A 26,693-nucleotide genomic window follows, 5' to 3' on the forward strand; every position below is an offset into this window, starting at 1 on the left:
GATATAGAAGATGTGCATGTTTTCCTATGAGCTGGGGGGCCATGGCCCAGGTTGGCCCCCAAGTAGCTCCACCACTGGTTAGAGGGACTGTGGTATCCCCAGCCCATCAGAGTTCAAGTCTTGATTCTCGCATTTATTTTTGGATTTCTGATGATGCGCATTCAGTGGAAGGAGATGTATGATATGCTGGCTCAGTCTTTCTAAAGTGCTCATAGGGATAGAGTGTGTGTGCGCGTTCATAGAGGTGAGTGTATGCACGTGTATATAAGCGCTTGCTCTGTACTGTGTTAAAAAAAGACCATCTTAATCTCGCCTCTCTAATCTCTTTGACAAGGGCCATATAGTCATCAAGAGCGTCATATGAAACGTCTGTGAGAGTGGCTCTAGTATGTTAAATAATCACTACGGGCCTATGTGCCAGACATCCTTGATGTCTGGGAGCCTTCACTTCTTGGCCATTGCTCTCCAAAGCTCCACCCCGCGGAGGCACCTACACATAACGTGGAATCCATTTCCGCGCTCGAGGCCACACAAAAGGACATACCTTAGTGGTTTTCAAATGGCGAGAAAATTTGTTCCCTCATGTGACGCGCGGATAATTAAGCCACAGTAATCCCCTTCTAATGGTGCCATGTCACCACGATTACTGTTCTTAAACTCGCGTTGGTTCGAAACTGGTTGAAATTTCAAATCTAAAACAAAGTCAAACAATAAAAGTTTTCAAATATTAAAACTAAAATGCTCGAATAAATCTATAAATTCCCGTGTTCATTTCCATGTTGAAACTAACTTCACTTGACTCACAAATCAATTCCTAGGAAAATAATAAATGATCCAACATCACATAAAATGACCTTTTCAAAATAAATAATTAGTTAAGCTTGTCCAGTTAACCCCAAACCTTGTGTGCACCCTTAATATATGGCCTAGTATTTATGTGCCAATTACTTTGTGGAAAAGAAATCATTTGCTATTTCTATAAAAATGCAAACAGTGAAAGAAAAGCAAATAAATAAAAAGAAACAGAAAAGGGTAAACAGAAAAGGGAAAAAGAAAAGGACCTACACTACTGGACCCAGGCCTATCAAGAAAAACAGCCCAGCCCACCTCCACCATCCCTTACCTCACGCTACAGGAGGCAGAGGAGGGCGTGGCGCGCATCCGAGCCGCCTTAGCCATGGATGGTCTCCACGTCGCCCCCCACGACCTATAAACGCGTCCACCGAAAACCCTAGCCTGCTCTCGATCGATCCCCTCTCATTCCCCCCATCGTGCCGCTCCTCATCTGCTCGAAAACAAGCTCGGAGCTCGTGCGGTGACCGCGCTCGCCGTCGTCATTGTCGCGGCCACCGTCGTCCCTGCGCCAAGATAGTGTGTCCCCCGACTTCCCCGTCGTCTTCCACGTCGTCTACAAGTCCAGATCGAGCCAGGGCACCGCCGAACGACGGGATCGAGATCGTCTTCTTCCTTCTGTCGTCGTCGATTTCGCCTCGATCCGCGCCGCCTCGACCGCCCCCGACCTCGCCGAGTTCGCCTACGCCCCCCATGTGAGCCCATCCGTCGATCCTCTTCTTCCTTCGCGTGGATCCATCACCGTAGACGCTGCTGCCCGCCTGACCCGAGCTCGTTCCGCCATCGCGCCCTCTGGCCGCTTCGCCCGCGTCCTCCTGCAGCCACCTGCGCCCGTCGCCGCTGCTGCTCTATTGCCGCCGCTTGTTGATGCTGCTTGCTGCCGCTGCTGCCCGTCTTCGCTGGCGCCATGGCCGTTTCGTGCGCGCACGCCAGTGCCCGCGAGCCAGCTGCTGCTGCCCCTGCGCTGCCGTTGCTGCTTGCTACTCCTAGCCACTGGTGCTGCTCTTCGCTGCTGCGTTGCCGTTGCTGCTTGCTACTCCTAGCCACTGGTGCTGCTCTTCGCTGCTGCGTTGCCGTTGCCGTTGCGTAGTGTGGTTACCTGCTGCCGCATGCTGCTTGCAGTTGGTCATGGCCTTGGCCAAGGCCATGGCTGAGTGTGGCGTGTGCTTGTGTGCATGTGTGAGCACAGCGCTGGCTATGTCTCCCGCACGAACGGCCGGCCCTTGTTTACTAGTAGTAGTAGGTTTAGTTTAGTAGTATTAAATTAATGCTAATTAAGGTTGTTAGCAAATGACAAATGGGTCCCACCTAATTAGATTAGGTGAAAGCCCCTGTTAACCAAACTAACTAACCCTGTTATTTGATAGGATTATGACAGTGCCCCCCACCTCTAAATAAACAGCTTAAAAGAAATCTTTAAACACTTGTGACACTGACAGAAGGGTCCCACCTGACCCTTTGACTAGTCAAAGTAGACCCAGTCAAACGCTGACTGGGTTGCTGACTCAGCACTCCCCTGGCCCACGGTCATGCACTCTGGCTAGAGTGACACTAGGTGACAGAAGAATATTCTGTTTTATTTCGAATTAAAATTAATTTCAGAAAATGGTTTAATCTTCATAGAAAATAAACTGTAACTCGGATGAAAATGTTTTCTACATGAAAGTTGCTCAGAACGACGAGACGAGTACGGATACACAACCCGTTCGTCCGCCACACATCCCTAGCATAGCGAGCACGCAACTTTTCCCTCCGATTCATCTGTCCGAAAATGCGGAACACCGGGGATATTTTCCCGGATGTTTCTCCCCTTCACCAGTATCGCCTAGTACTGCGTTAGGTCACCCCTGGCACCGTGTTTTGCCTTTTTATATTTTTTGTGATGCATTGTTTGCTCTGTATTTACTGTTTCTCCCCCCTCTTCTCTTTGATAGACCACGTGACGATGCTAATGCCCCTGTGATCGACTACGTCGACGACGACACTTCTTCCTTTTCAGCAGAGCTTCCAGGCAAGCCCCCCCTTTAATCATCCCGATATCGCCCATTCCATTCTCTCATGTTTGCATTAGATTTTGCTACTGTGTTTGTTTGCTCCTATTCTGATACATAGCCTGCTTTTGTAACCTACTTGTTGTTACCTACCTGCTTATCCTAAATTGCTTAGTATAGGTTGGTTAGTGATCCATCAGTGACCCCCACCTTGTCCTTGTTGCCCCTGCTTCATCATTGAAGACCCGATCAACGGGATCGAAGACCAGGCCCCGGCACCGCACATCACTTTCACCTTAGTTGCTCGACACTACTGGGTTACTATTGAGTGCCGAGGGTGAGACCTCTTCAGCACTTCTAATGTTAACCATGTAGTGTAGTTATTAGGTCGTGGTCATCGAGGGTGATTTCCTCCTTAACCACTTCCGATACGACTCTGTCGTGCAACCCCTCAAGTGTGAACCTCGGGGGTGATTCCTCTTACATTCACCTTGATGATTACATCGAGTGGAATTCACCAGGTGTGATTCCTCGGGTTTTTCCCTTGATGTTTGGACACACAATTACTATGGTTACTATGACTTTACACTGAACCATGTTACTAAAGACGGGTCGGCCCTGAGGGGTACCCGCGCGAGCTTAATTGCGAGTGATGTGGAGACGGGTTGACCTGGAGGGTGCCCGCGAGATAATTACGAGGCGTGGTCGGGCATTCCTAGCCCTTGCCGCAAGTCCTCGGGACGGGGCAACGAGGTCATATGTTTCGTGAGTCTCTGCTTGTTACCGCGTGTTCCCAATCCACTATGATTTGGATATTTGATCCGAGGGGCCTCTGGCCTGATAGCACTAACCATCACGTGAGCATAGTATGGGCGTTCTGCGTCGTATGCATCAGCCGAAGCTTAATAGACGTCAGCGACTGAGCGGCGCGCGCCGGGTTGGACTGGTAAGCTCCTGCCTTTTTAGGGAGGTAGCTAGGTCTGCTCACCGGCCTCCCTCGCAACGTGCAGGAGTTCCTGGGGAGATGGCCCATGACCCCTGGGGGCATAGGTTTAGTCTGGCGTGCTGACCTCTCTATTAAGCCTAGGTCGGGTTGCGGCGTATTATTTGGCCGAGGCCGGGCATGACCCAGGAAAGTGTGTCCGGCCGGAGTTAATCGAGCATGGTGGGTAAGTTGGTGCACCCATGCAAGGAAGAAAACATCTATCGATAGCCTGTCATACGGTAACGGACACTTGGAGTTGTATCCCGATCGATACAACTAGAACTGGATACTTGAGATGAGACATGGAGATGAGACTTGGATATGAGATGATAACTGGATAGTATGGCTCTGGGATTGCTTTCTCACAGGGAGTCGAGAAAGGATCTCTGGCCGAGGTTGATAACACTACCTACTTTCCATTATGTTGATCTGTACTCTTCTATATGCTGCAAGATGCTTGAAGATGCTAGTCTTCGATAGGCTAGGCTTTCCCCTTCTCTTCTGGCATTCTGCAGTTTAGTCCACAGATACAACCCATTCCTTTGATACAGATGCATACTTAGTTTAGATCTGATGTAAGTCTTGCGAGTACTTTGGATGAGTACTCACGGTTGCTTTGCTACTTCTTTTCCCCCATACCCGATTATTGCGACGAGATGACGGATCCCAGGAGCCAGACGACGCCACTGATGACTACTACTACCCAGAGGATGCCTACTACTACGTGAAGACCGCAGACGACTAGGAGTAGTTAGGAGGCCCCCAGGCAGGAGGCCTTGCCTTTTCGATCGTTGTTACTTTTTGTGCTAGTCTTCTTAAGGCAAACTTGTGTAACTTATGTCTGTACTAAGATATTGTTGCTTTCGCTGACTCTTGTGTTTTCGAGCTTATGTATTCGAGCCCTCGAGGCCCCTGGCTTGTAATATAAAGCTTGTATTATTTTTATTTGTGTCTAGAGTTGTGTTGTGATATCTTCCCGTGAGTCCTTGATCTTGATCGTACACATTTGCGTGTATTATTGAATCGAGGGCGTCACAAGTTGGTATCAGAGCCGACTGCCTGTAGGTCGCCCCCTTTCCAACTCCTTGGCCGAAGTCGAGTCTAGTCACCACAAAAACTTTTACTAACATGGCTGTGTGGCTTATGGGCCCACGTCGCCATTGGGTGGTATTAGGATCTTTTATTCCTCGTCTATACTCTGGGACTTTGATCTCTCTTCCTTTCGGGTTAAACGATTTTGCTAACTCTAACGTTAGGATCTCGTAACTACTTCCGCCCGGAGAGCCTCCTTATTTTAGATGATCGCCTGCTGCATCAGAAGATTCCAAAGATACTCTACGATATTCTCTCGAGACTTTGTGCCCGTTGCCTTTGCAATTCCCTACCAGCGAAATATCCTTATGGATAACTACACACACTTGCCAATCTTACATTCTATTCCATTGATCTTGTTATTACAAGATGCCCTGAACTGCTCTCCTTTTTCCGAGAATCCTTTGAGATTACTGCCTTGCAGTTCCTTGTCATCTGAATACCCCTACGGATAACCTTGTGCACCTATCGAGTATCCGCTCATCCTCAGTTGACTCATGTACTTCACAAAAGTCTTTGTAGTACCGTTCGTTCTTGTGAAAATCCTCAATAGCCTATTGTTCTTGAATTTCTTGCTTGCTTGCATTATGGTTAATACCATAAGTCTAGTAATCTTATTGTCAGCCTTTGTCATTATCATTTTGAGTCCGTTGATACAATATGTTGTGAATGCTCGCAACCCTCAATCAGATCCTAGAATTCATCCTTCCGGCACAGACGTCATTTTAACATGTGCTGGATCTCGACCAATCAAATCGCCATCGATTGTACCCCTATGGCTATTCTACCTATCCATCCCTAATCAGAGCATTGCTTCTGGTCCCTTGTCTTGGAATTCTTAATTCATTTGCAGTTGAGCTTTGAGTTAGTCAGTTGTTTCTATAATCCGATCTCCTTGTATTCTTTCTTCCTCTAGTTGAATATTGATGCTCACATCAGATCCCTTGTGGACCACCAGACCCCCCCTTTTCTCGGATTTTATCCGACAACGTCCTTCATATTCAATAAGCTTGTGAGCTTTTCCTCGGAGACATAATGCTTTTGGTAAATTGTATCCTCCGCTTTCTCAAGCATGCTCTACTACTAAGCTTGTGTTATTTATTCTCGAAATTTATGATATATGTTCCTAAGATGCCCCGATGGGCTGAACCTATGCATTCCCTAATCTGTGTGAACTCAAAAGTTATGCGGGTTATACTCTACTGGCTTTTCGTCAGATAAAATTTCAATACTGCAGCTTCATCAAGAGCGAGAAGTAAAATGAAAGGTTATGCATTGTAGAAGTGGGAGTCGACCCTGAACCTTGTGTTCATGCCCACGGACACGGTGTGGGACTTATCATGAAAGCTCCTCGCAAGGATATCTAATCATTTGAATAATTCTTACGGTATCATAAATTGGATCCCTTGCAGTTATGGTCCTGACCATATTTCCTCCTTGATCCCATTTACTGGGTAAGTTAAAATTACTTATCATCTGCAAATCATTTCCCCCGTCCAACCTCTACTCCGATTTACCTTCTGGCATTACACCTAGTACTTGATGCTAATAAGCTTTATACCCCATCACATCATTCCTAGCCTGATCGGCTATATTTTTATCATGTCAACTTTTTAACTGTGCTACCTGATCCTTATGCCTGGAGCAACTTTTGACGATGAGCTAAGCTTACGTCGATCTTCCTCATCTTATCATTTCACCTCAAACAACAAGCTTGACTTTGAGCTTGTGTCAAATCCGTGGTTCTCATAGCCTTTCACTTCATCCTTCCTTTTCTACTCGATGGCATCTTCATAGAGTCTCTCGACAAAATTTGTCTTGATCATCGTCAACACTTTGGCTTCTTCAGAGATGTCAATTGAATTAATGGCTAGCAATACCATCCTTGCCTCTCGATGATTTGTGTCAGCACCAACAACATTCTTGTCTTCCCCCAACACAAACTTGTTCATATAATTTTAGAAATACATCCTTTTTTTGCATGTCGGTGGATTCTGGCTGAGCCCGTCAGCCGCACCCTCATATTTCCCCTGCTAAAATTGTATGACTTATTTTCTAAGATTGTTTCCGATGGATCCTTGATGTATCGAAAGTCTGACCTTTGCTTGAAGCCATGTCAATGCTATCTCGAAGCATGTCTATGGTAATCCGATCTCCAATAAGAACGTTTGAAGCACGATATTAAATTTTCTTTATCAATTATCCAAACACCGTTGTATGGGTGATATCATGAAATTTCTTTCCCCTTACCTAAATGGTTTTATACTTCTATCTTGTCATGGATATCATCCTCTGCTTGTCCTTGGGAAGGATATACTCCTGATAATTGTGTTTAAACACATTTTCCTTTCCATTGTTTTGATTAATATATTGATCATATTTTTTCCTTTCCATTCTTTTGTTTAACCTTTCCGGTAAACTAACTTATCTCAGTAGAGATAATTTCCTGCTTAGGTAAGCACCTCAATGTACAACTCTGTCAGTAAAGACCCTGTTACTATTGTTGATGACATTCCGGTAGCCACCGATGGACGAGAACTTTGCCTAACGGCCCGCCTCGTTCAACGAGCAGGAAAATGGTTATCTTCGTCCCTCGCCCTTGGTACCGACGTTGTTGCCGACATAACTGACATGCTACCCTCTGGCATGCCTTGCTATCATGACCGTGCAAGATATCATCGCTCCTTCTATTTTAACCCACATGGTGGGCCCATAACCCACAGTTCCACAGGATCGGAACCTGACCCTCCTGTATATCCTTTACTCCGAAGTATCATTTGCTCTTGGCTTTGTGTATTATCGCGAGCCACCCACGGAGAGATGATCTATTCCCGATGCTCTGAACCCTTCTCACACTCTGTTTAGGTATCGATCGTTTGTCCATTCGTTTGAAACTTCCTATTGTACCTTCATATTTTGCTCTCGATGTTTTCTTAAGTTTCAACTCGAGAGATGCCTCTATGCCACGTTCATTGAGATAGCCCCAGGTACCTATCTTGTGTTGAGCTCCGTCCTTCTTGAGTCTTTCCCCCTTACTCCACCCCTTAAATCTCGGGACGAGATTTCTTGTAGTGGAGGAGAATTGTGACGCCCGGATAATTAAGCTACAGTAATCCCCTTCTAATGGTGCCATGTCACCATGATTACTGTTCTTAAACTCGCGTTGGTTCGAAACCGGTTGAAATTTCAAATCTAAAACAAAGTCAAACAATAAACGTTTTCAAATATTAAAACTAAAATGCTCGAATAAATCTATAAATTCCCGTGTTCATTGCCATGTTGAAACTAACTTCACTTGACTCACAAAATCAATTCCTAGGAAAATAATAAATGATCCAACATCACATAAAATGGCCTTTTCAAAACAAATAATTAGTTAAGCTTGTCCAATTAACCCCAAACCTTGTGTGCACCCTTAATATATGGCCTAGTATTTATGTGCCAATTACTTTGTGGAAAAGAAATCATTTGCTATTTCCATAAAAATGAAAACAGTGAAAGAAAAGCAAATAAATAAAAAGAAACAGAAAAGGGTAAACAGAAAAGGGAAAAAGAAAAGGACCTACACTATTGGACCCAGGCCTATCAAGAAAAACAGCCCAGCCCACCTCCAGCATCCCTTACCTCACGCTACAGGAGGCAAAGGAGGGCGTGGCGCGCATCCGAGCCGCCTTAGCCATGGATGGTCTCCACGTCGCCCCCACGACCTATAAACGCGTCCACCGAAAACCCTAGCCTGCTCTCGATCGATCCCCTCTCATTCCCCCCATCGTGCCACTCCTCATCTGCTCGAAAACAAGCTCGGAGCTCGTGCGGTGACCGCACTCGCCGTCATCATTGTCGCGGCCACCGTCGTCTCTGCGCCAAGATAGTGTGTCCCTCGGCTTCCCCGTCGTCTTCCACGTCGTCTACAAGTCCAGATCGAGCCAGGGCACCGCCGAACGACGGGATCGAGATCATCTTCTTCCTTCTTCCGTCGTCGATTTCGCCTCGATTTGCGCCGCCTCGACCGCCCCCGACCTCGCCGAGTTCGCCTACGCCCCCCCTATGAGCCCATCCGTCGATCCTCTTCTTCCTTCGCGTGGATCCATCGCCGTAGACGCTGCTGCCCGCCTGACCCGAGCTCGTTCTGCCACCGCGCCCTCTGGCCGCTTCGCCCGCGTCCTCCTGCAGCCACCTGCGCCCGTCACCGCTGCTGCTCTATTGTCGCCGCTTGTTGATGCTGCTTGCTGCCGCTGCTGCCCGTCTTTGCTGGCGCCATGGCCGTTTCGTGCGCACACGCCAGTGCCCGCGAGCCTGCTGCTGCTGCCCCTGCGCTGCTGTTGCTGCTTGCTACTCCTAGCCACTGGTGCTGCTCTTTGCTGCTGCGTTGCCATTGCTGTTGCGTAGTGTGGTTACCTGCTGCCGCATGCTGCTTGCAGTTGGTCATGGCCTTGGCCAAGGCCATGGCTGAGTGTGGCGTGTGCTTGTGTGCATGTGTGAGCACAGCGCTGGCTATGTCTCCCGCACGAACGGTCGGCTCTTGTTTACTAGTAGTAGGAGGTTTAGTTTAGTAGTATTAAATTAATGCTAATTAAGGTTGTTAGCAAATGACAAATGGGTCCCACCTAATTAGATTAGGTGAAAGCCCCTGTTAACCAAACTAACTAACCCTGTTATTTGATAGGACTATGACAGTGGCCCCCACCTCTAAATAAACAGCTTAAAAGAAATCTTTAAACACGTGTGACACTGACAGAAGGGTCCCACCTGACCCTTTGACTAGTCAAAGTAGACCCAGTCAAACGCTGACTAGGTTGCTGACTCAGCACTCCCCTGGCCCACGGTCATGCACTCTGGCTAGAGTGACACTAGGTGACAGAAGAATATTCTGTTCTATTTCGAATTAAAATTAATTTCAAAAAAATGGTTTAATCTTTGAAAAATCATAGAAAATAAATCGTAACTCGGATGAAAATGTGTTCTACATGAAAGTTGCTCACAACGACGAGACGAGTCCGGATACGCAGCCCGTTCGTCCGCCACACGTCCCTTGCACAGCGAACACGCAACTTTCCCCTCCGATTCATCTGTCCGAAAACGCGGAACACCGGGGATATTTTCCCGGATGTGATCGAAAGTATGTCTAGAGGGGGGGTGATTAGACTACTTGACCAAATAAAAACTTAACCTTTTCCCAATTTTAGTTCTTGGCAGATTTTAGCTATTGTAGGACAAGTCAAGCAATCATCACACAATTCAAGCAAGCATGTAAAGAGTATATTGGCAGCGGAAAGTAAAGCATGCAACTTGCAAGAATGTAAAGGGAAGGGTTTGGAGAATTCAAACGCAATTGGAGACACAGATGTTTTTCCCGTGGTTCGGATAGGTGGTGCTATCCTACATCCACGTTGATGGAGACTTCAACCCACAAAGGGGTAACGGTTGCGCGAGTCCACGGAGGGCTCCACCCACAAAGGGTAACGGTTGCGCGAGTCCACAAAGGGCTCCACCCACGAAGGGTCCATGAAGAAGCAACCACCCACAAAGGGTCCACGAAGAAGCAACCTTGTCTATCCCACCATGGCCATCGCCCACACAGGACTTGCCTCACTAGCGGTAGATCTTCACGAAGTAGGCGATCTCCTTGCCCTTACAAACTCCTTGGTTCAACTCCACAATCTTGTCGGAGGCTCCCAAGTGACACCTAGCCAATCTAGGAGACACCACTCTCCAAGAAGTAACAAGTGGTGTGTAGGTAATGAACTCCCTGCTCTTGTGCTTCAAATGATAGTCTCCCCAACACTCAACTCTCTCTCATAGGATTTGGATCTTGTGGAAAGAAGATTTGAGTGGAAAGCAACTTGGGGAAGGCTAGAGATCAAGATTCATATGGTAGGAATGGAATATCTTGGTCTCAACACATGAGTAGGTGGTTCTCTCTCAGAACATGTGAGTTGAAATTGTGTATGTGTTCTGATGGCTCTCTCCACGAATGAAGAGGAGGTGGAGGGGTATATATAGCCTCCACACAAAATCCAACCGTTACACACAGTTTTCCAATCTCGGTGGGACCGAATCAACAAACTCGGTCGGACCGGAAATGTAAACCTAGTGACCGTTAGAGATTTTCGGTGGGACTGACATGCAACTCGGTGGGACCGATACGGTTAGGGTTTCGGCATGACATAATCTCGGCGAGACCGATTACACAAACTCGGTGAGACCGAATTTGGTAATTAGCTAACCAGAGAGTTGGTCAGGCAAACTCGGTGGGACCGATTTGCTCTTTCGGTGAGACCGAAAAATTACAAAAAGGAAACACTAAATTTACATTGCAATCTCGGTGGGACCGATCCGCTCTTTCGGTGAGACCGAAAAGTTACGAAAGGGAAACAAAGAGTTTGCAATCCCATCTCGGTGAGATCGAGATCCCTATCGGTAGAACCGAATTGCTAGGGTTTGGCAGTGGCTTATGACAAGTGAAACTCGGTGGCGCCGGATAGGAAGAATCGGTAGGACCGAGTTTGGCTTAGGGTTTAGGTCATATGTGGATATGGGAAAGTAGTTGAGGGTTTTGGAGCATATCACTAAGCACATGAAGCAAGAGGCTCATTAAGCAACACCTCATCCCTCCTTAATAGTATTGGCTTTTCCTAAAGACTCAATGTGATCTTGGATCACTAAAATATGAAATGAAGAGTCTTGAGCTTTTGAGCTTGAGCCAATCCTTTGTCCTTAGCATTTTGAGGGTTCCACTTTCACATCCATGCCATGCCAATCATTGAGCTTTCCTGAAATAATCATCTTGGAATAGTATTAGCTCAATGAGCTATATGTTGTTATGAATTACCAAAACCACCTAGGGATAGTTGCACTTTCAATCTCCCCCTTTTTGGTAATTGATGACAACATATAGATCAAAGCTTCGACAAATGATAATAAGCATGAAATATATCGTCGCTTTGAGAAGTATGTGACAAGTAAGAGCTCTCCCTAAATTTGTGCATATTTAAAATTTGCTTTGGACTGCAAATGCACAAGGAGTTAGAGTCATGGGTTACTCTTTCATGTCACATACATCTTGGTGGAGCGCTTAAAATGATAAGAATGAAATACATGCACTCATCACCAAGAATAGTGAATGATCACATAAGATAGATAAGATAATAGCATTAAGCAAGCATTAAGTGTAGCTTATGATCAAACACATGATCATCAATGTCTCACAAGCAATGACGTAGTATCTCAAGCACTCAAAAGCAAACAAAGTTCGAAAAAACCACCAAATAAAGCAAGAGAGAAAAAAAGCAACACTCTCTCTCTCTCGAAGCCTATGATCTATGCATTTTTCTCCCCCTTTGGCAACAAGTTACCAAAAAGTTCCTAGAAAATGCATAGTGCTAGATCGACGCTCAGGCTTGATCTTCTGGTGGTGGTGGAGTCCGGATCACTCCAAGGACGAAGGCTTCCGTAGACGCTGGAGTTGGAGCTGAAGTAGATGCTGGAGCTGGTGGAACTGAGACTGTAGCTGGTGCAGACGTGGTGGCTCTGGTGTCAGCAACTGGCACTGCAGACGACCTCGGACCTCGTGGCACTCTGGCAAAGGCATCAGTTGTAGTCCTGCCTCTCCTCTCCTGCATGTCATCTTGGAGCTGCTCCACTGCAGTCTGAATCTCTGTCACTTTGACATCCAAGTCATAAAACTTTTGTTCCATGATTCTCTCTAGGCTTGCCTGGTTCTGAGTTAGGGTGGCTAGTCCTTTCTCAATCCGCAGGGTGGATGCAATCAGGTAACCAAGCTGCTCTTGTTTGGTTTTCAGGAAATATTCAGATGCCTCCTCTTGAGTAGGCATCTTGGCAGCTTTCTCCTTCCTTGCCTTCTCCTTCTTTGCTTGTGCTTGGGCAGACGATGGTTCATTTTCAGTCATCACAACTTGATTATCTTCAAAATCTGGACGGATGGGCAGGTGTTCCTTGTCCAATAAGTATATGCCCGTGCCCATCTTGGAGTTAATGAGCTCCTGAATTGGTGGGGCATACCCACAGCTCCTCTTCTGGTCTGCTGCTGTCCTCTTGATTGTTTCTACTATGAGGCTCATCACTTTGAACTTCTGTGGCACATCAAATACATGTAGCAAGTTTATTGCATGGCCTCTGATCATCTTGTGATCACCTGACTTGGGCAAGAGAGTGTGCCTCAGTATCCAATTTATAGTTGGCAGCCCTGACAGAAGATAATGCACTGAGCCAAATTTGAAAGTGTCAAGTGCCTCGTTTGGAATTTCCTTGTACATATTGGACATTGAGTTATGATCCATCTTCTTCTTGGCATAGATATCCAAGTCATCCTCATGCTCCTCTGGGGCATTGATGAGCTGTGCCCACTCAGCAACAGTAGATTGGTACCTCGTACCCTCTGACATCCATGTGATCTTTCCATCTGGGTAAAAGTGTGCTGTGGAGTAGAACTGCATGATAAGCTCCTCATTCCACTTTGTGAGCTTCTGCCCAACAAAGTCTGCAACTCCACAAGCACTAAAGCTGTCATACACTCCAGGGTAGTGTTCCTCATTTTCCTTCATGTAGGTCCAGTCGACCCATCTCATGTCACAAACAATGGGCTTCTTATCAAGCAAAACTGTCTCATAGAAATCCTGATGTTCCTTAGTGTGGAACCTGTAGTCAACAGCAGTCCTCCTCCTTGAAGCATATGGATCTGCTTCTCTCCACTTCCTCAGCCCTGAGTCTCTCCTGAGCTTCATATCCTCAGCCACAGGATGAGCATCGTTGTGGTCTAGGATCTTGGGCTTGAGTTTTCTGAGAACTTGCTCTTCATCATCTTCTGCAGCTTCAGGCACTGGGCCTTGTTCTTCTCAGCAGCTGGGATGCTCCTTGTATTCCTCTTTGGTGCAGACTTGGGCTTTGAGGCAGCTTTGGGTGCTTCTTTGGGCTTAGATGCAGCAGCCCCTGTCCTGATAGCATCACCCATAAGCTTAGGTGCCTTAGGTGCTGGTGCAGCAACCTCTTCTTCCTCTTCCTCTTCCATGATGGAAGCCTTTCCAAGCACTCTGGCTACGGTCTTCTTGACCCTTTCCTTCCTCTTCTTGCCTTCAACAGCAACTGGCTTTTTGGGTGCATGCTTTTCAGTTGAAGCTCTAGCTTTTGACATAGGCTGCCTGCCTGCTGGCCTTTTGATTTTTAAGCCTGGCTTTGTGCCCTGTGCTGGCTCAACTCTCTTTGATGTGGCCTCTTCCTCTGCCACATAATCTTCATCTTCAGAATCTGAAGTTCTCTTCTTCCTCTGTCTAGTGGCAGCTTTTGGCCAATTGCTTGGGGTACTTCTGCTGCCTTCATCAGAAGAACTGGAGGGACTAGTGCCCTCACTCATGTGCACTTGCTGTTCTGACACATTCTGGCTGTCACTCTGGTCTGACATGATGAACAAGCTGACTGCTGACCCTGTGAACAGTTTATAGATGAGGTAGAATAGATGAGCATCACAAAATGCAGAGATTTTTGCAAAAGAATGATCCAAAAACTTAGTTTTAGTTTTCCACTGAAATCATCTCGGATCTACCGATTTTTAAACTCGGTGATACCGAAGCAGTTTTGGCACCTAAACTAGTGAACTCGGTCAGACCGAGTCACAGTTCGGTGGCACCGAGACTGCTAGGGTTTCACAGAGTTCCAAAATCGGTCACACCGATAAGTAATTCTCGGTCAGACCGAGTCTCACTTGTGCAATGGCATAAGCCAAATCGGTGGGACCGAGTTTTTCAACTCGGTGGGTCCGAGATGGTTTCGACGGAAACCTAACCCTAAAATTTTCGAATCAAACCTAATCTACAAGCGCATTGACTGGATAGGAGTGTTTCAATCGTGGCAAGAATCATGATGATCACAATGTGCTAAGAAACAGATTGGAGAATAGCACAAAGATCGAGTCCATACCCTAGTTCGGCGGAGTAGCCCTACGGCTGCAACGCGGGGTAGAATTCCGTTGACGGCGACGGAGACCAGCGACTGGAGGTGGCTGGCGGCGAGGAGACGATCCGGAGACCAAGTTGGCAGAGCAGGCTATCGCGCGGGCGAAGGGGTTCGGAGAAATTTCCAAATTTTTGCCCGTGACTATATATAGCCCGACCCTGTCGGTGTGACCGAGTGGAACAACTCGGTGGCACCGAGATTCATAACTGCAAGCAGTTACTGAAACTCGGTGTGACCAAAAGGTTCAAATCGGTTGCACCGAGATCGAAAACCTAGATCAACTTAATGATCTCGGTAGGACCGAAAGTGGGGTATCGGTCAGACCGAGAATCATAAAGAGGTTTTGAAAGTTTAAGTCTATGACGAATCGGGGACTCCGAGCGCTCCTCACATAGAGTGGTTCGAATCTGACTTGATCAAATTTTGTGATGTAGCATGAATAGAGTTTGAGACGAGAAAAGCATAGATAGCTATAGGAGGTTCTTAGGCACTCTTGTCCATCCACTTGGCAAAAGGAAATAAAACCAAACAATCAAAGCAACAAGTGGATGTCCTCGAATGAGTAAAATATGCAACCAGCATGCTCACACAATAAGATGGCAAATGAAATATGTGACAAGGAATGTACAACCAATTCTAGCATCTATCAAGCAATTTGCGATGACAAGGTCATCTATATATGAGTATATTGACTTAGGAGTCAAGTGAGAACACTTGATCATAGGTCATACTCATCGTTTAAGCTCAAGTGGGGTTACCACTTTTACATAAAGCATTGTTGTGTTCACATCTTTAGAGTTGCTTTAGCTCAAGTCTTAGAGTAAAGCTCCCCCTAGATGTGATATCCCCCCTTAGAGGGATGAACTAACCTCGGGTTTTGTCGATGATGACTTCATGTAGATGTTGAAGATGTGGATGCTCAATGTTGATGTAGATCACTTGGAGCTATCCATTTGAGTGAATTGCACTTTAAATACCTACATGGGTTAGTCCCACAAGGAACAAACAAGGATATCCATAGACATAGAGTGATGCACACACAAGATGATGTCCATGAAAACTTTTAGGTTACCTTGTCCCTTGTCTTACCAACAAGAGGGTTTGTGACTCCTTGAACTAGTGCAAGATGTGGAAGTTGATTGCACTTGTTCTTGCCAAAATGATAAGAGTGAAGTATGTTGGCGGAGTCACCCTCAAGAACTCTCTAGTTCTTCTTCTTTTGGATCCACATCATCTTGATGGGAATCCTTGGAGTTGTAGTCGTACTTGATGAAGTGGAACTTGAAGTAGTCTTGGGAATCCACTTGACTAAGGTCTTAGGAGCTTCTTCAAATGCATCAATTTCCTCTTGAAGCTTGTCCTTGCCTTTTTTGCTTGTAGTCTTGTGGTGGAAGATTATCTTGAGCTTGTGTCCCCTTGAAAGAAGTATCATACTTCTCTTGTTGAGGAACAAACTTTGTCTTGGGGTATTGATCTTCTTCCCACTCAACTCCATTGGCATTGAACTTTTGTTCAAAACCAACACCTTGATTCTTCCGGTGCATTCCTTGCTTGCGCACAATTTCCTCGAATTGTTTACTCCCGGCAAGGCTTTTGTACACTACTTTCTCTATAATTTCCTTTAATAAGCTGTTTTCTTGCTCAAGTGTAACTTGGCTAAGAGAATCATTAGTGGAATCAAGAGAACTACCAGAAGCAACAATATTGGATTTAGCATGATCATTGTTACTGCTAGAGGAAGAATCTTTCTTGTTCTTGTTACTAGACTTGACTTGAGGCATGTAAGTGGATAAGAGTAAACGCTTGGCAATGTAAGAACTTTTCTTGCGGAGATCATCATTGATTGCTTTTAAGAACTCATGCTCTTTCTCAAGATTGAGCTTTTCAAAGCGTAATTTCTCATGAGCTCTTAAAAGTTCTCGATGATCTTCGAAGATAGTTTCATGAGCTAACTTAAGAGTGTTTAGTTCTTTAGTTAGAGTCTCAATCTTCTCCTTATCATTGTCATTCGTTTTATCTTTATTAGCATGATTAATTGACGTTTCATCATAGTATTCATCACTAGAGTTGTCAACAAGCAAATCATCACCTAACAAGTCATCTTCATCACTGTTGAAATCAACATACTCGGGGTGTGTTACCTTAGGCCCTTTGGCCATGAAGCATCTTTCAATTCCTTCATTTGGTGAGTCAAATATGTCGTAGGAGTTGGTTGACACAAGTGCTAGACCGGCAACACCTTCATCTTGAGTATCTTCGGAGTCGGAGTGATAACTTCTCTCGGAGTGGCTGTCGGAGTCGGAGCCGGATACCCATTCACCAACATGAGCTTGATGTCTTCGTTTTGTGTAGCTCCTTGATGATTTTTCCTCCCTTTCCGAATCCTTGCTTCTCCGTGAGTATCTTCGTTCATAACGATCATCTCTACTCCTTCTCTCTCTTGGTGGTGATTCTTTGCTTCTTCTTTTTGAAGAATCTTCTCTTCTCTTGTAGGGAGCCGTACACTCATTGGAATAGTGTCCGGGTCTTCCACAACTATAGCAGTTTCACTCTCGACTAGAAGATCTTTTGTCATTGTAGGACCTTGACTTGAAGCTTCTATCTTTGCTTCTACTCTTGTAGAACTTGTTGAAGTTCTTCACCATTAAGCTCAATTCTTCATTGAAGTCTTGTTTCTCACTTGATGATGTGGGGGCTTCACATGAGGCTTTATAGGCACCACTTGACTTGTTGTGAAGTTCCTCTTTATCCTTAAGTGACATCTCATGAGCAACAATTCTTCCAATCACCTCCGTTGGCTTGAGATCTTTGTAATTGGGCATCATTTGGATCAATGTGCACACGGTATCATATTTTCCATCCAAGGCTCTTAGAATCTTCTTGATGATGAATCTATCGGTCATCTCTTCACTTCCTAAGCCGGCAATCTCATTTGTGATGAGAGCAAGCCTAGAGTACATTTCAGCGACACCTTCACCATCCTTCATTTTGAACTTGTCAAGTTGACTTTGAAGCACATCCAACTTGGATTCCTTGACGGAGTCGGTACCTTCGTGCATATCAATCAAAGTGTCCCAAATTTCCTTTGCATTCTCAAGACGGCTAATTTTGTTGAATTCTTCGGGGCACAATCCGTTGAAGAGAATATCACAAGCTTGAGCATTGTATTGCAACATCTTCAACTCATCCGCGGTAGCTTCACGGTTTGGTTCTTTCCCATCAAAGAAGTCACCTTGCAAACCAACACACACAATAGCCCAAACGGCGGGGTTATGTCCAAGAATATGCATTTTCATTTTATGCTTCCAACTAGCAAAATTAGTACCATCAAAGTAATGACCTCTACGGTGATAATTTCCCTCGCTAGACGCCATACTCTCCTAGGTTGTGAAACCAAGGCTATGACCACCAAAAGCTATGGAGATCAAAGCAAGTGGAGACCAAAGCTCTGATACCACTTGTAGGATCGAAAGTATGTCTAGAGGGGGGGTGATTAGACTACTTGACCAAATAAAAACTTAACATTTTCCCAATTTTAGTTCTTGGCAGATTTTAGCTATTGTAGGACAAGTCAAGCAATCATCACACAATTCAAGCAAGCATGCAAAGAGTATATTGGCAGTGGAAAGTAAAGCATGCAACTTGCAAGAATGTAAAGTGAAGGGTTTGGAGAATTCAAACGCAATTGGAGACACGGATGTTTTTCCCGTGGTTCGGATAGGTGGTGCTATCCTACATCCACGTTGATGGAGACTTCAACCCACAAAGGGTAACGGTTGCGCGAGTCCACAGAGGGCTCCACCCACAAAGGGTAACGGTTGCGCGAGTCCACAAAGGGCTCCACCCACGAAGGGTCCACGAAGAAGCAACCACCCACAAAGGGTCCACGAAGAAGCAACATTGTCTATCCCACCATGGCCATCGCCCACACAGGACTTGCCTCACTAGCGGTAGATCTTCACGAAGTAGGCGATCTCCTTGCCCTTACAAACTCCTTGGTTCAACTCCACAATCTTGTCGGAGGCTCCCAAGTGACACCTAGCCAATCTAGGAGACACCACTCTCCAAGAAGTAACAAATGGTGTGTAGGTAATGAACTCCTTGCTCTTGTGCTTCAAATGATAGTCTCCCCAACACTCAACTCTCTCTCATAGGATTTGGATCTTGTGGAAAGAAGATTTGAGTGGAAAGCAACTTGGGGAAGGCTAGAGATCAAGATTCATATGGTAGGAATGGAATATCTTGGTCTCAACACATGAGTAGGTGGTTCTCTCTCAGAACATGTGAGTTGGAATTGTGTATGTGTTCTGATGGCTCTCTCCACGAATGAAGAGGAGGTGGAGGGGTATATATAGCCTCCACACAAAATCCAACCGTTACACACAGTTTTCCAATCTCGGTGGGACCGAATCAACAAACTCGGTCGGACCGAAAATGTAAACCTAGTGACCGTTAGAGATTTTCGGTGGGACTGACATGCAACTCGGTGGGACCGATACGGTTAGGGTTTGGGCATGACGTAATCTCGGTGAGACCGATTACACAAACTCGGTGAGACCGAATTTGGTAATTAGCTAACCAGAGAGTTGGTCAGGCAAACTCGGTGGGACCGATTTGCTCTTTCGATGAGACCAAAAAGTTACAAAAAGGAAACACTGAATTTACATTGCAATCTCGGTGGGACCGATCCGCTCTTTCGGTGAGACCGAAAAGTTACGAAAGGGAAACATAGAGTTTGCAATCCCATCTCGGTGAGACCGAGATCCCTATCGGTAGAACCGAATTGCTAGGGTTTGGCAGTGGCTTATGACAAGTGAAACTCGGTGGCGCCGGATAGGAAGAATCGGTAGGACCGAGTTTGGCTTAGGGTTTAGGTCATATGTGGATATGGGAAAGTAGTTGAGGGTTTTGGAGCATATCACTAAGCACATGAAGCAAGAGGCTCATTAAGCAACACCTCATCCCTCCTTGATAGTATTGGCTTTTCCTAAAGACTCAATGTGATCTTGGATCACTAAAATATGAAATGAAGAGTCTTGAGCTTTTGAGCTTGAGCCAATCCTTTGTCCTTAGCATTTTGAGGGTTCAACTTTCACATCCATGCCATGCCAATCATTGAGCTTTCCTGAAATAATCATCTTGGAATAGTATTAGCTCAATGAGCTATATGTTGTTATGAATTACCAAAACCACCTAGGGATAGTTGCACTTTCATTCTCCCTTTCACTAGTATCGCCTAGTACTGCGTTAGGTCACCCCTGGCACCGCGTTTTGCCTTGTTATATTTTTTGTGATGCATTGTTTGCTCTGTATTTACTGTTTCTCCCCCCTCTTCTCTTTGATAGACCCCGTGACGATGTTGATGCCCCTGTGATCGACTACATCGACGGCGACACTTCTTCCTTTTCAGCAGAGCTTCTAGGCAAGCCCCCCTTTGATCATCCCGATATCGCCCATTCCATTCTCTCATGCTTGCATTAGATTTTGCTACTGTATTTGTTTGCTCCTATTCTGATGCATATATAGCCTGCTTTTGTAACCTGCTTGTTGTTACCTACCTGCTTATCCTAAACTGCTTAGTATAGGTTGGTTAGTGATCCATCAGTGACCCCCACCTTGTCCTTGTTGCCCCTGCTTCATCATTGAATACCCGATCAACGGGATCGAAGACCAGGCCTCGGCACCGCACATCACTTTCCCCTTAGTTGCTCGACACTACTGGGTTACTATCGAGTGCCGAGGATGAGACCTCTTCAGCACTTCTGATGTTAACCCTGTAGTGTAGTTATTCGGTCGTGGTCATCGAGGGTGATTTCCTCCTTAACCACTTCCGATACGACTCTGTCGTGCAACCCCTCAAGTGTGAACCTCGGGGGTGATTCCTCTTACATTCACCTTGATGATTACATCGAGTGGAATTCACCGGGGGTGATTCCTCGGTTTTTTCCCTTGATGTTTGGACACGCAATTACTATGGTTACTATGAATTTACACTGAACCATGTTACTAAAGACGGGTCGTCCCTGAGGGGTACCCGCGCGAGCTTAATTGCGAGTGATGTGGAGACGGGTTGACCTGGAGGGTGCCCGCGAGATAATTACGAGGCGTGGTCGGGCATTCCTAGCCCTTGCCGCAAGTCCTCGAGACGGGGCAACGGGGTCACATCTTTCGTGAGTCTCTGCTTGTTACCGCACGTTCCCAATCCACTACGATTTGGATATTTGATCCGAGGGGCCTCTGGCCTGATAGCACTTACCATCACGTGAGCATAGTATGGGCGTTCTGCGTTGTATGCATCAGCCGAAGCTTAATAGACGTCAGCGACTGAGCGGCGCGCGCCGGGTTGGACTGGTAAGCTCCTGCCTTTTTAGGGAGGTAGCTAGGTCTGCTCACCGGCCGCCCTCGCAACGTGCAGGAGTTCCCGAGGAGATGGCCCATGACCCCTGGGGGCATAGGTTTAGTCTGGCGTGCTCACCTCTCTATTAAGCCTAGGTCGGGTTGCGGCGTATTGTTTGGCCGAGGCCGGGCATGACCCAGGAAAGTGTGTCTGGTCGGAGTTAATCGAGCGTGGTGGGTAAGTTGGTGCACCCGTGCAGGGAAGAAAACATATATCGATAGCCTGTCATACGGTAACGGACACTTGGAGTTGTATCCCGATCGATACAACTAGAACTGGATACTTGAGATGAGACATGGCGATGAGACTTGGATATGAGATGATAACTGGATAGTATGGCTCTGGGATTGCTTTCTCGCAGGGAGTCGAGAAAGGATCTCTGGCCGAGGTTGATAACACTACCTACTTTCCATTATGTTGATCTGTACTCTTCTATATGCTGCAAGATGCTTGAAGATGCTAGTCTTCGATAGGCTAGGCTTTCCCCTTCTCTTCTGGCATTCTGCAGTTTAGTCCACAGATACAACCCATTCCTTTGATACAGATGCATACTTAGTTTAGATCTGATGTAAGTCTTGCGAGTACTTTGGATGAGTACTCACGGTTGCTTTGCTACTTCTTTTCCCCCATACCCGATTGTTGCGACCAGATGACGGATCCCAGGAGCCAGACGACGCCACTGATGACTACTACTACCCAGAGGATGCCTACTACTACGTGAAGACCGCAGACGACTAGGAGTAGTTAGGAGGCTCCCAGGCAGGAGGCCTTGCCTTTTCGATCGTTGTTACTTTTTGTGCTAGTCTTCTCAAGGCAAACTTGTGTGACTTATGTCTGTACTCAGATATTGTTGCTTCCGCTGACTCTTGTGTTTTCGAGTTTATGTATTCAAGCCCTCGAGGCCCCTGGCTTGTAATATAAAGCTTGTATTATTTTTATTTGTGTCTAGAGTTGTGTTGTGATATCTTCCCGTGAGTCCTTGATCTTGATCGTACACATTTGCGTGTATGATTAGTGTATGATTGAATCGAGGGCGTCACACCCCACGTTGCAAGGGAATTAGTCACTGGTCATCAAGTAAAAACGCGTGTCTTGGGAGGGTAGGGTGGCAGGGGCAACCCATATGATCTTCCAGATGGCACGCTAATGATCCGGTGCCCTGGTAAATGCTCGCGTGGATGGATGTTTGCACTCGTCCATCGTGAAGTGGTACACAGACCGAACAGTGAAGATCCCATTCTTCCCATGAGCCCATGCTAGGATGTCGTCGGTGAGGCGTGGTGATGTATGTGTGTTTGCTACGTCTTGAGCTTGCGTTGGTTTTCCCCGAAGAGGAAGGGATGATCCAGCAGAGTAGCGTAAGTATTTCTCTCAGTTTTTGAGAACCAAGGTATCAAGCCAGTAGGAGGCCACGCGCAAGTCCCTTGTACCTACACAACACAAAAAGCTCAACGCAACCAACGCGATTAGGGGTTGTCAATCCCTTCACGGTCACTTACGGAAGTGAGATCCGATAGATAATATTTTTGGTATTTTTGATATAAAGATGCAAAGTGAAAAGTAAAAGGCAAAGTAAAAACAAAACAAGATTAAAGTGATGGAGATTGATATGATGAGAATAGACCTGGGGGCCATAGGTTTCACTAGTGGCTTCTCTCGAGAGCATAAGTTTTCTACGGTGGGTTAACAAATTACTGTTGAGCAATTGACAGAATTGAGCATAGTTATGAGAATATCTAGGCATGATCATGTATATAGGCATCACGTTCGTGACAAGTAGATCGAAACGATTCTGCATTGACTACTATTACTCCACTCATCGACCGCTATCCAGCATGCATCTAGAGTATTAAGTTAAAAGCAGAGTAACGCTTTAAGCAAGATGACATGATGTAGAGAGATAAATTCATGCAATATGAAATAAACCCCATCTTGTTATCCTCGATGGCAACGATACAATACGTGTCTTGCTGCCCCTTCTGTCACTGGAAAAGAACACCGCAAGATCGAACCCGAAGCTAAGCACTTTTCCCATGGCAAAAACTACCAATCTAGTTGGCCAAACCAAACGGATAATTCGAAGAGACTTGCAAAGATAATCAATCATACATAAAAGAATTCAGAGAAGATTCAAATATTGTTCATAGATAGACTTGATCATAAACCTACAATTCATCGGTCTCAACAAACACACCGCAAAAGAAGAAGATTACATCGAATAGATCTCCACAAGAGAGGGGAGAACATTGTATTGAGATCCAAAAAGAGAGAAGAGGCCATCTAGCTACTAACTATGGACCCGAAGGTCTGAGGTAAACTACTCACACTTCATCGGAGAGGCTAGGATGATGTACAAGCCCTCCGTGATGACGGCCCTCTTCCGGCGGAGCTCCGGAACAGGCCCCAAGATGGGATCTCGTGGATACAGAAAGTTGCGACGGTGGAATTAGGTTTTTGGCTCCTGTTCTGATCGTTTGGGGGTACGTGTGTATATATAGGAGGAAGAAGTACGCCGGAGGAGCAACGAGGGGCCCATGAGGCAGGGGCGCGCCCTAGGGGGGCGCCCCCCTACCCTCGTGACCGCCTCTTTTGTTCCTTGGAGCAGGATCCAAGTCTCCTGGATCACGTTCGGTTAGAAAATCACGTTCCCGAAGATTTTATTCCGTTTGGACTCCGTCTGATATTATGTTTCTTCGAAACACTAAAATAGGCAAAAAACAGCAATTCTGGGCTGGGCCTCCGGTTAATGTTGGGGAACGTTGCAGAAAACAAAAAATTTCCTACGGTTTCACCAAGATCCATCTATGAGTTCATCTAGCAACGAGTGATCGGATTGCATCTACATACCTTTGTAGATCACGCGCGGAAGCGTTCAAAGAACGGGGATGAGGAAGTCGTACTCGACGTGATCCAAATCACCGGAGATCATAGCGCCGAACGGATGGCACCTCCGCGTTCAACACACGTACGGTCAGCGTGACGTCTCCTCCTTCTTGATCCAGCAAGGGGAGAGGAGAGGTTGATGAAGATCCAGCAGCACGACGGCGTGGTGGTGGATGCAGGGGTCACCGCAGCAGGGCTTCGTCGTTCTACTGCGAGAGGGAGAGGTGTAGCAGGGGAGAGGGAGGCGCCAAGACTCAAGGGTGCGGCTGCCCCTCCCTCCCCCCCCCTTATATAGGCCCCCTAGGGGGGTGCGCTGGCCCTAGGAGATGGGATCTCCTAGGGGGGGCGGCGGCCAAGGGGTGGAGTGCCCCCCAAGCTAGGTGGGGCGCCCCCCCACCCTAGGGTTCCCAACCCTAGGCGCATGGGGTGGGCCAAGGGGGGCGCACCAGCCCACTATGGGCTGGTTCCCCTCCCCACTTTGGCCCATGGGGCCCTCCGGGATGGGTGGCCCCACTCGGTGGACCCCCGGGACCCTTCCGGTGGTCCTGGTACAATACCGGTGACCCCCGAAACTCTCCCGATGGCCCGAACTGCACTTCCTATATATAATTCTTCACCTCTGGACCATTCCGGAACTCCTCGTGACGTCCGGGATCTCATCTGGGACTCCGAAAAACTTTCGGGTTACTGCATATTATATCTCTACAACCCTAGCGTCACCGAACCTTAAGTGTGTAGACCCTACGGGTTCGGGAGACATGTAGACATGACCGAGATGGCTCTCCGGTCAATAACCAATAGCGGGATATGGATACCCATGTTGGCTCCCACATGCTCCTCGATGATCTTATCGGATGAACCATGATCTCGAGGATTCAAGCAACCCCGTATACAATTCCCTTTGTCAATCGGTACGTTACTTGCCCGAGATTCGATCGTCGGTATCCCAATACCTCGTTCAATCTCGTTACCGGCAAGTCACTTTACTCGTACCGTAATGCATGATCCCGTGACCAGACACTTGGTCACTTTGAGCTCATTATGATGATGCATTACCGAGTGGGCCCAGAGATACCTCTCCGTTATACGGAGTGACAAATCCCAGTCTTGATCCGTGTCAACTCAACAGACACTTTCGGAGATACCCGTAGTATACCTTTATAGTCACCCGGTTACGTTGTGACGTTTGGTACACCCAAAGCACTCCTACGGCATCCGGGAGTTACACGATCTCATGGTCTAAGGAAAAGATACTTGACATTGGAAAAACTCTAGCAAACGAACTATACGATCTTGTGCTAAGTTCAGGATTGGGTCTTGTCCATCACATCATTCTCCTAATGATGTGATCTCGTTATCAATCACATCTGATGTCCATAGTCAGGAAACCATGACTATCTGTTGATCAACGAGCTAGTCAACTAGAGGCTTACTAGGGACATGTTGGTGTCTATGTATTCACACATGTATTACGATTTCCGGATAACACAATTATAGCATGAATAAAAGACAATTATCATGAACAAGGAAATATAATAATAATCCTTTTATTATTGCCTCTAGGGCATATTTCCAACAGTCTCCCACTTGCACTAGAGTCAATAATCTAGTTACATTGTGATGAATCGAACACCCATGGAATTCTGGTGTTGATCATGTTTTGCTCTAGGGAGAGGTTTAGTCAACGGATCTGCTACATTCAGGTCCGTATGTACTTTACAAATATCTGTGTCTCCATCTTGAACATTTTCACGAATGGAGTTGAAGCGACGCTTGATGTGCCTGGCCTTCTTGTGAAACCTGGGCTCCTTGGCAAGTGCAATAGCTCCAGTGTTGTCACAGAAGAGTTTGATCGGCCCCGACGCATTGGGTATGACTCCTAGGTCGGTGATGAACTCCTTCACCCAGATTGCTTCATGTGCTGCCTCCGAGGCCGCCATGTACTCCGCTTCACATGTAGATCCCGCCACGACGCTCTGCTTGCAACTGCACCAGCTTACTGCCCCACCATTCAAAATATACACGTATCCGGTTTGTGACTTAGAGTCATCCAGATCTGTGTCGAAGCTAGCATCGACGTAACCCTTTACGACGAGCTCTTCGTCACCTCCATAAACGAGAAACATTTCCTTAGTCCTTTTCAGGTACTTCAGGATATTCTTGACCGCTGTCCAGTGTTCCTTGCTGGGATTACTTTGGTACCTACCTACCAAACTTACGGCAAGGTTTACATCAGGTCTGGTACACAGCATGGCATACATAATAGAACCTATGGCTGAGGCATAGGGGATGACACTCATCTCTTCTATATCTTCTGCCGTGGTCGGACATTGAGCTGAGCTCAATTTCACACCTTGCAACACAGGCAAGAACCCCTTCTTAGACTGATCCATATTGAACTTCTTCAATATCTTATCAAGGTATGTGCTTTGTGAAAGACCTATGAGGCGTCTTGATCTATCTCTATAGATCTTGATGCCTAATATATAAGCAGCTTCTCCAAGGTCCTTCATTGAAAAACTCT

The 26,693-nt window shown here is 46.4% G+C and overlaps 1 long non-coding RNA gene across 1 annotated transcript; it reads left to right on the forward strand.

Moving 5' to 3' along the window:
• The first annotated feature begins 917 nt into the window (after positions 1–917).
• Positions 918–4,773, forward strand: LOC147971332 (uncharacterized). Its single transcript, XR_015604631.1, has 3 exons — positions 918–1,547; positions 2,787–2,863; positions 4,485–4,773. It is a non-coding gene; the product is annotated as an uncharacterized LOC147971332 (long non-coding RNA).
• The last annotated feature ends 21,920 nt before the right edge of the window (positions 4,774–26,693 follow it).

Source organism: Triticum urartu, chromosome 5A (assembly GCF_056163025.1).
Source record: "Triticum urartu cultivar PI428250 chromosome 5A, HENAU_Tu73, whole genome shotgun sequence".
Taxonomy (NCBI): domain Eukaryota; kingdom Viridiplantae; phylum Streptophyta; class Magnoliopsida; order Poales; family Poaceae; genus Triticum; species Triticum urartu.